Genomic DNA, 10,121 nt, shown 5'->3' with positions numbered 1-10,121 from the left:
TTAGAACATAGAATGTCAGAGCTGAGAGGGCCCTTAGAACACAGAATATCAAAAAGTCACAGTAACTTTGGACATAGAATGTTAAAGCTGGAAGAAGCCTTAAAATATAGTTTGAGAGAGAAGGGACTTTGGTACAATACAACCCTGTCATTTTCTAGCTAGACAGACTAAGGCTTGGGAAAGGGCACTGACCAACTGCAGGTCACAGACCCAAGTCTGCCCATTCTTAGCCCAGTGACCTTCCCATCACACCTGTCATTGGTGCACATTCTTGCTCTTCCTTCTCCCCTTCAGCAGCCGGGAGCCCTGGCTCTCAGGACGGGCTAGGAGATTCAAAAGCAGTGTGATATGTGGAAAGAATACTAGACCATAGTCCTTGGTTCAAATTCCAGCTCAATACGACTTTAGACAAAGTATTTAAGCTTCAATAAGATGACATTTCATAGGTGTAAATGTAAAATTTACACTTAGATCAAACAAATATACAAACACTGTGTCAAGGAAATAGCTAGATGTTCATGAGAGAAAAAGACCTAAGGGTTTTAGTAGACTGCAAATTCAATATGAGTCAAATATGACCTGGTAACCCCAAAAACCAGTATAATGCTTCTATGACTAGAGGAATATTTCCATATTGCAATAGTTTTGTGATCTCATTAATGCAAGCCCTTTCTCCTGTGGGTACAGATGGTAACCCTTCCATTCCTTCTCCTCCCTTAAATTCTCCACAAGGGTCATGGATCTTCTTCAGGCCTTCTGACATCTCATCAATGTCAGTGGACCATAGTCAGGTTGTCTATCAGTCACCCTTCACTCTAATCAAAAATAAGATAGCCTGTCATTGTGTTCTGTTATAATCAGACCACATCCAGAGTGAGACATGTAGATTGTCACCACATTTTAGAAAGAACATTGGCAAGGTAGACCACATCTCCAGGAGAATGAAGAGGGTAAGGTCACTCAAAACCAGGCCACCTGAGAATCATTCAAAGGAACGAGATGTTTAGCAAGGCAGATATTTTGGAAGTATGAATGCTGGGAGTGTGGGCTGTTTTGTGAAAGAGGGATTAAGCTTGTTCTGCTAGGCCCCAAATGCCATGGGCAGAAGGTTGGAGAAATAGTCCAGATCAATATGAGAAAAAACTTCTTAACATTGCTAACAAGAAATAGCGAGCTCCTTATCTGGGGGTTTCCAAGAATAGGCAAGATGACTGCTTGCCTTCAACATCATAGAGGAAATTTCCTGCCCAGGCATAGGGTGTAATAGAGGACCTCTTTTTGGTTCTATCCAGTTCAGAGACCATCCAGCTCCATGACTTTCTGAATCTCTGTTTCTTAACTATACATGGGGCTGTAATCTCTACACTATCTACCTCACAGGATTGCTGTTTGTAACCAGAGATGGCCATATAATATCTTATATTATTACTTTTCTTTACCTCTTATTACTTTAAGTCATTTGCTCTAATTCCTAGTTGGAATTGTCAGCATCCCCATCTCCCACCCCCCATCTCAACTAAAGCCTTAGTTGATTTGACAGCCAGTGCTGGGGGCACCCGAGTCTGCTTTCACACTCCAGGAAAATCTTCAAAGATCCCTGATGTGTGAGAGCCCTGAGAAGAAGCAAGAGGTTCATGGTCCAGGCTCAACAGAAGGACCCTGCCATACAGGTCAAGCCATCCCTTCCTTCTCTGGTGCATCGGGTTGCTTTAAGGGCTGACTGGTCCTCACTGCAGGTCCTTCCAAGCCCTCTCCTCCAGGGGGCAGGCCTGACTCTTAGAGAGGCCCCGCCCCCCAAGGACAGAGTCAGCACCTGCCCTCACCTGGTACACTGGTAACCAAGCCCAGAGCCAGAACAGAAGCAGGAGTAACCTGAGGCAGCAGCCACAGAAGGGGACTACACCCCCACCCCTAGCCTGGCCTGGGCCTATCACTGGAGCTTCAGGGAGTCCCAGGTGGGTGTTGGGAAGACTTGGGAATAGGGATGGCTAGGGTGATGGAGGGGAAGTAGTGCATTTGGACCCTGGAGGCTTTTGGTGCCCATAGCACTGTGGTAGGTAAGCCCTGGGATCTCAAGACTGATCTGGAAGCTCTGGGAATGTTTTTTTGCAGAGAAAGAGACAGTAGCATAGATCCTTCTCTACTTTCAGAAAGGCCTGGGACTCCCAAGACCCTACCCCTTACAGGGTCGAAGGAGCTCCCTCTCTAATCAGGGATGCAGTGCAGAACAGCTGTCTCTTTAAGCAGAGGGGTTATGGGGAGAGGCACTAGACATTTGTACCCAAGGGGCTCTGGAATCTTCAGGGCCACTTCCCCTTCCATTTCCTTCTTCCTTTTCTGCTCAGGTGCCTAGGGTTTCCCCAGAGCCCCCAGTACAGTGCCCCACCTGGACCTGTCCTCTCGGTCTAGCCAGAGCTATCTCACCTCAGCCCCCACCCCCCAGTCACAACTGAGTGATCCAGTGTCTCAACTAGACTCAACTAGACTCGAGAGCAACATTCAGCAATCCTCCCTTTAACACGCCCAGTGATGGGGGACTTTATTGCCTCCCAAAGTCCCCATTTCACTTTCTGACCGCCAAAATTGTTTTTTTTCCCTTACATTGAGTCCAAATCTGCTTCTCAAGCAATTTAGTCCCACTGCTCCTAATTCTGCTTTTTGGGGCCAAACCAAACAAGCCTAATCCGTGTTCCACATGGTTGCCCTTTGAATATTTGAAGTCAGCTAGCATGTTCCCCTAAGTCCAAGCCAAACAGCCCCAGTTCCTTTCATTGTGTGAGTCCCCCAAACATCCTGTTCACCTTCCCCTGGATGCCCTCCAGTCATCAACGTCCTTCCTAGAAGGCAGCAGCCAGAACTGGCCATAATACTTTCAAGTTGGCCTGCCTAGGACAGAAGACAGTGCGGCTTTTCACCGCATTGGAGACTGTTTTGGGTAACATAGACTGTTGGCATTAATGTTTCTGGCTGCCACGTTAACACTATTGACTCAGTGAGCTTGCAGGCTGTAGAAGCCCCTAGGTCTTTTTGTGTGAACTATTGCCCAGGCATGTCTCCTCAACCTTCTGCTTGTACAGTGGGCTTTGTGAACCTAAAACACAGGGCTTCACGTTTATCCCTATTAAATTTATCTTATTAGTGGTGTCAGGGAAACAGCTATGGAGAGAACCTGGGTTCAAATCCCAGATACTTTAGAAAAGTTCCATCTTCACTGTAAACAAAGGATTGGATCAGATCATCTCAAAGGTCCCTCCGAAATCCAGGCCCTATGAAGAGTTTCAGTTCATCCCTCTAGCCATTGCAATGTGGACCTGTATTGCCCTAACCCAATGAAGTAGTTGTTGACCTTAGATTAGAGGCCTCACACAGGCTGGTCAGGGAAAGACTGAAGGGAACCCAAGTCACAGAATATCAAAACTGGAAAGGACGTCAGCAATCCAAACCATACTTTCTGGGTAGGGCCCTATGCTTGGTATGGTTGGGAATAGAGAACAAAGACAGTCTCTGCTTTTAAGGAGTTCAAAGTCTAGTAAAGAAGTTAAGACACACACATGAAAACCCCCATTGACCTTCTACCTTGGAGGTATAAGGATGAAGGAAATCACATAGAAAGTTAGAACTGGAAAGGACCTTCAAATAGACACTGTCAGGGCTAGAGGAGACTTTAACGACCATCTCATCAAGCTTCCTGATTTTATAGATAAGGAAAACACTAGAAGATCGTCAGTGTCCTAGAGTTAGCCCTAATAACCCTACAGCTCCTGGATTCAGGGAAAAGTTTGGGGAAGCCAGCATTGCCCTCCCTGATGTCACTCTTGAGAAGATAGACAATCCTATGGTTTCTATCATGGATAATACTCCACCATCCAGGGATTTATATGAACTTCTTTTGAAGTTATTTCTATTTCCAGAAACTCAGGAGCCCCCTCTCCTAACACACCACTGTATACACAGTGACAAAGACAAAATGTACTTTGGTTTGTCTTAAAAATACCAAATTCATTGGTAGCCTTTAGTTGAAGGATCAACTTTCCAACAGGACTGTCCCACAATGGAATGAGCTGCCATATAAGGTAATGAGTTCCCCATCACTGGGTGTGTTGTAACAGAGCCTGGACAACCACCATCAAGATGCTGTAAAGAGGATTCTTGAATGTGGTGGAAGGTTGAAGCAGATGATCCCTAAGGTCCCCCCATTGTGAGACTGGGGAAATCAGGCCCAGCAGGAAGGAGAAGATCAGACTCTGGAAGCCAGATTCTTAGTAGGGGCTAGGAAGAAGTGAGAGGATGGCCAGCTTCTGATACCAAGGGTACTTCATGGAATAGAATGAGGTGAGGCCAGAGCTGGGAAAGTCCTGGGTTAACGGCTCTGGCTAATGGATCATTCACAGGTTTTGGAGAGGCCTCATCCCCGCCTTGTATCTGACAACTCTGTTGAGGAGCACCTCTACTAATGAGCATTGATCACCCATGCAACTTTTCCAGCGCCGACTATCGATGCAGTAAGTAGGGATCCCCCCCTTGCCAAGGCTTCCTGGGGGTCTTCTACCCTACCTCAATCTATGCCTGTGGAGCTGGTGGCCAGTGACCATTTCCGGCCAACACTGCCAGATGCTCTCAGCCTACCACCAGCTCTAGTTGACAGGAGGTGAGGTCCTCCCCTCCTCTGCTGTCACCCCAGTCAGCCACTTGGGGTCAGGAATAAGTCAAGTGAGTTCTCTGGCTCCTAGGAGTTCTCCCACACCAGCACCCCAGAAGAGATCCAGGAGCTGGCGTACAGCAGCTGCAAAAGTCTAATAACCCTGACCAAGTCTGTGTTCTATAAAGCATCCCTAGGGCTCCTTTCCCTCCCTCCATAAGCCCCCTTCCTTTCAGCTCCATCAGTCAATCAACAAGCACCAGTGTTGTATTCTAATCACCAAGAAGAATTAAATAATATCATTTAGTGATTCTGAAGCTTTCTATAAGAGGGATACCCAGGCTTTCTCTCCCTCTCAACACCCACCCCCAGGCATCAGATGACTCCAAAATTCTCTTCCCTAAGAAAGTTATCATCATTATAGCTCACATTTGTATAAATGTTCATTTTTTTCCTAAGGCACTTTTACCTACATTATCTAAATTTATCTCCACAAAAGGAAGTACAGGCATTATGTGCATTTTATAGAAGAGAAGGGTGAGGCTGAGCTATGTTAGGAAACTTAAATTTGCAGAGCAGGTTAGTAGCCAAGTGGGTACTAGAACTCTAGTCTCCTGATTCCCTACTTGGGCTTCTTTTTACCGGACCACACCAATTCTCGAAAAAGGAGAAAGGAAGAGATTCCCAAGAGTCATGGAGCAGAGGAACCAGAAAAGGCCCCTTGGGATCATGCAGGCCATGGTTACTTTTTCCTGAACTGATGCCAAGCTCTTGGGCAGGGTGAGTAGCAAAACAGGGGCTCCTGGGAGCCCCTATTTGCTCCATTCAAGCCCAGGCCAGGGAAGCTGAGGGTTCAGCAGGCACATGTGTCCTCCCTCCCCTGCAACAAGACCTGTATTGACTTTGGAGGAGTCCTCTGTAGGTAATCATTAGCTACTGTGTATATGGAGCGAGCCTTGGCACCCCGAGTAAGAACCACTGATAGTCACTGGCACAGCTGGCCTTGGCCACTATGGCAAAATGCACTGACCTTACACTGGGCTATGGACACAAACCAGAACCCAGCTAGCAGCCACTCCTATCCCTGTAGTTTTTGTCTTTCCAAAGACATTGTCTGCTCTTCAGCTGAACAAACGAAGGGGCGTGTTGAACTCCTTCCAATGCACACCAAGTTCCTTCACCTGTGTGTTTCCCTCCTATTTCTTTATCCAAATCCTATGTCAATGTCAAGGCTGATCAGGCTCATGTCCACCCTGGTCTGTGAAGTTTGCCCTAATAATCCCAGTTTGGACAGATCCCTCTCTCCCTCCTTTCCTCCTTTGACTCCTTTGGCACTTAACATCAACACTCGCCTCCTGTCTGGATGCCGCTGTGACCTCATCTGTGCGGCTCCTTTTTCCACTGGTGCGAGCCATTGTCATTCCATGATGTACCATCAGGGGCAATTCCTGTCTTTCTTTCCATAAAACCTCCACAAGAGAAAGAAAGAAGACCGCATTTAAAGGTAAAGGGCCTGAGCTCCTACCTAGGTGACCTTGGGCACATCCATTCCCTTGTTTAGGCCTGAGTGTCCTCGTATGATGATCTGCAAAGCCCCATCAAGGTCTAAGTTCTAGACTCCTACCTGACACGACAGAAGCCTTTCTCTGCTTCCTTTATTAGGCTAATGATCATTCACAGGTTTTGGAGATGCCTCATCCCCACCTTGTATCTGACAACTCGTTGAGGAGCCAGGGCAGCACTCAGACTCCCCAGGAAGCGAATACAAAAGCCCCACACCCTAGTGCTTTGTTGTTTACTAGAACACTCCATATTCTGTGTGGGGCATGATTTGGTTTTCTACCACATCAGCACACTGTGACATTACACATAATACCATCTCACCATTCGTATTGTTTACTGGAGAATCCTATCTCTTTAACAAGACTAGACCTGAAGACTAAGTCCTAGGGGGGATGTGGGGAGGAGGAGGGGAACTATGTGTCTTCTGTGTTTCCTCTTTCCTGGAGTCCCCCGGTGTGGAGTCAGACCCAGGACTGAATGCCCTGCAAATGGGCACCAAGTCTTTGCTGACTGATAGAAGAAGGCTCGTCTCTCCTTGGAGAAGCCATCCAGTCTATCTTTAATGGGCCTCTCCCCTCCTCCTGGGTCCCCAGATGTGGTCAGCCTGCAGGCCCCAGTGATCATCATTCCAGTGTTGCTGTCCTCCTCCACACTGCTTGTGATTGGCTGCATAGTGTGGAAGACATGCCGCAGGTGGAGGGCTACTGGCCAGTGCTCCCCATCCCAGTGACAGGTAAGCCTAAGCCTGCCCTGGAAATAATAGTAACAGTAGTGGTAACTCATATCTATCTCTCACATGTGTATAGTGATCTACAATAAAGCAATTTCATGTCTTTTACCCTACATAATCCATACAACCACACTTTGAGGTAAATAGGACAGAGATTATTATTCCTTCCTTCTCATCCTCACAGATGGAGAATCTGAGGCTTAGAGAGGTTAACCTGAAGCATGATATGGTATAAGAAAAACAAAGCAAAAAAAACAAAACAAAACTGCTCACTAGGGTCAAAAGGCCTACATCTAACTTCTAACTCCACCACTTATTTGCTATGTGACTTGAACCACATGACCTTACTGGAGTCTCAGTTTTCTCATCTGCAAAATGGGGATATCATCTCATCATGACATAGAGGGGACCTTGAATCCCGGGAAACTGCCAGGGTAGCATAAGCTCCTACAAAGTTAGGAGGGTTACAAGCGCAGCCTCCAAATGGCTTATCACCTGAGCGTCAACTGAGCTTAGTCTAATCATGCTCATAACCAGAAATATGTGTCCATTTACTCTGGACACAGTAAATGATGAAACCATCTACAGGGAGGCATTAAACGCCATCTGCATTTTTCATGAAGGTGGCAGATAAAACTGCGTGGGGAAAAAACACTTTGCAAACTATAACACACAAGAAATGTAACCTGTTTCATTGTTCTTTGTTGTTTAATTATCCCCTAACCCCAGCTATCTAATGACAAAGCCAGGACTGGCCTCCAGCCCTCTCCTGGATTTCAAGCCCAGGGCTTTTTCTGCTATAGCATTTTGCCTCCAGAACCTGCCTCCACTTCCAAGATGTACCCAGCCCTTCACAGAGACATCCAATGACACCCACTCAGTCTTCCTATCTTTGCCCTTTTTAATTTTGTTCCAATCCTACCCTCACCCCAGTCAAAGGTGGAAATAGAGCAATGATGCCCCTCCCCACGCCATGCCTAAAAGAAATCCAAAATGCTGATGCAATTGATTGGATAGGGAGATAGCTCCCTTGCTGGTGCTGGAATGTAACTCAAGTCTCGGAGTTCATTGGTATGTGACTTTTCCTCATCAATGGTGATCAATGCCTCAATCCCACTTCAGGTTGCTGAAAGAAAAGACTTTGAGATGTCTGCCATCTTCTCTCTCAAAGCCCGAAGAGACTGAATACACGGGAGTTAGAAGAAAGCTAGCCTCTCCATTCTTCCCTCCCTCTCTGCTGCCCCTCATGTGGGGGCAGGCCACTGATCTCCACCAACGAAGAGACAGTTCCATGCCAGGCGGATTGGGACTCGGTAATAAATAAGTAAATTTATAAGCAAATAATATAAAGTGAGACAAATTAAGTAAATAAATAAAAGAGCTACGGTTTTTATGTATACAATCAACCCAAACAATCCCTCTAATCCCAAAGTACTGCTCCCTAATTCAGGCCCTCCCCACAAAGTATTTTGAGATCTCTTTCTCCCTTCAAGGCTATCTTTTGACTTCTTGATTTCTTGATTTGACTAACTTGATTTCTGAGTATTCAAATCATGGTCATTACAGCATTTAGGATTTCAAGAGACCTTAACGACCACCAAGTGCAACCCTTTCTTTTTACAAAAAAGAAAACAGGCTCATGGGGAGAAGGGACTTAACCAAGGTCAGAGAGCCGTTTAGTCACAGTACTGGACATAGAACCGAAGTCTGCAGACTCCCAAACTGGAGCTCTTTCCACTACAGCTTCCTTGACTGGGATGAGGGAAAGCCCTGGTCAGTCCCTTCACACCTAGCCCCACCTCTTCCACTTCCAGCCCCTCATTTGTGCTTATTTGTGCCCTATCATGACAGGCTATCTGTAATATGGTCCCGTTGGATGGAGGCGACTATAAAAGAAACTTTTACCCAAGAAAAAAAAAAGGCCTTGAAAAGAGTATTTCCCAAGTTATTGGCTAATAGCAGGAGAGGCTGGGGAAAGTCCTGGCTAGGCAACAGAAGAAATAGGGACCCTTGAATTCCCTCTGGCTTCCTCCCTCCCTCCCAGTTTCCCTCTCTCTCTGCACTTGGCTGAGCCAGAAATCCAATAGCTCACAAGATAAAGAGACAGTTCCAGCCTCATAGAATGGGTGCTTTGATCTCAGCCTTGGAGCAAAGACTCTTGACTTAAGCAAGGAGCCTGAGAGAGCCAGGCTTCAGGCTGCTGAGAAAGGAGGGAGGGAGAGTGGCCTCAGGAGCTTGGTACAATTCTGAATGTTTTACAATTCTACCTGCCTGCCCTTTGTTGCAGGTGCCCGAGATGAGAGCTCGGTGCTTCCTTGGGACCATCTGCCTGCTTCATGCTTAGCTTGGGCCTGTCTACCACCCATCACTACATCAGGGGAGCAGGAACCATAGCAGCAGTACCTCCTTCTACTGGGACTAACATCCCAAATATGAACCAGCAGGTAGGGACACAGTCCTGAAGAGTCAGCAGCTGCCACCATCTTCATTTTCTGCCTGGGGTGGGCAAGGCAAGAAGTGGTAAACAGCAGCCTAAAGGACTGTTTTCCATTCATTCATTCATTCATTCGACAAATATTCACTGAACAAGATGGTCCATGGACATATATATACATATATATATATGTATATATGTATATACACATAGCAGGCTTTCAACAAATATTTGTTGAGTTAATGAAGGATGCTAAACCAGCTTCTGAGTCTTTTCTATTACCATCCAACACTCACATACTTCTCCATCCTCTCTGCAATTTTCCCCGAGAGTGATGAGGGTCTCAAGCCAAGGACACGTACCTTATAGCCAAAAGGTGCTCTATAAATGAATTCATTTTCTCAGCAAAAATGAATTTAGTGCCAACCATGTAGGAAAGGCCATGTGGCATAGCATAAGGTACCCTGGTCTTGAAGTCTCGATGTTTCCAATCCCCATTAATCATTTCTATTCTGTGTTTCCTAGTTGGAAGAGTTGAGTAGTTCTGATTCTACCCAGGCACATGGAGGTCCTATCCTTTCCTTGGTCGTCTCTTGTTTCCAACACAGCCCCTTTTGATTACTCTTGCCAGCTAATTATTGGATTCAGCATTTTGTCAGGAAGGTGTCACTCGTGTGTTTTCAACCTGTTGTTGGTCTTTGCTTTCCTTTTATATACACCTTATTTGTAAATTTAAATTGATCAATAAATTTCTA

At 46.1% G+C, this 10,121-nt stretch overlaps 1 long non-coding RNA gene across 2 annotated transcripts; it reads left to right on the top strand.

Moving 5' to 3' along the window:
* Nucleotides 1-1,834: 1,834 nt before the first annotated feature.
* Nucleotides 1,835-10,121, top strand: LOC114044945. Of its 2 annotated transcripts, none has more exons than XR_003569314.1 (5): nt 1,835-1,955; nt 4,392-4,502; nt 6,796-6,935; nt 8,055-8,245; nt 9,220-10,121. It is a non-coding gene; the product is annotated as an uncharacterized LOC114044945 (long non-coding RNA). The 2 variants fall into 2 exon arrangements; XR_003569315.1 differs by having other exon boundaries at nt 6,649-6,935.

This window comes from Vombatus ursinus, unplaced genomic scaffold (assembly GCF_900497805.2).
Source record: "Vombatus ursinus unplaced genomic scaffold, bare-nosed wombat genome assembly UNPS02014775.1, whole genome shotgun sequence".
NCBI lineage: Eukaryota > Metazoa > Chordata > Mammalia > Diprotodontia > Vombatidae > Vombatus > Vombatus ursinus.
This window is presented reverse-complemented; position numbering and strand designations above follow the sequence as displayed.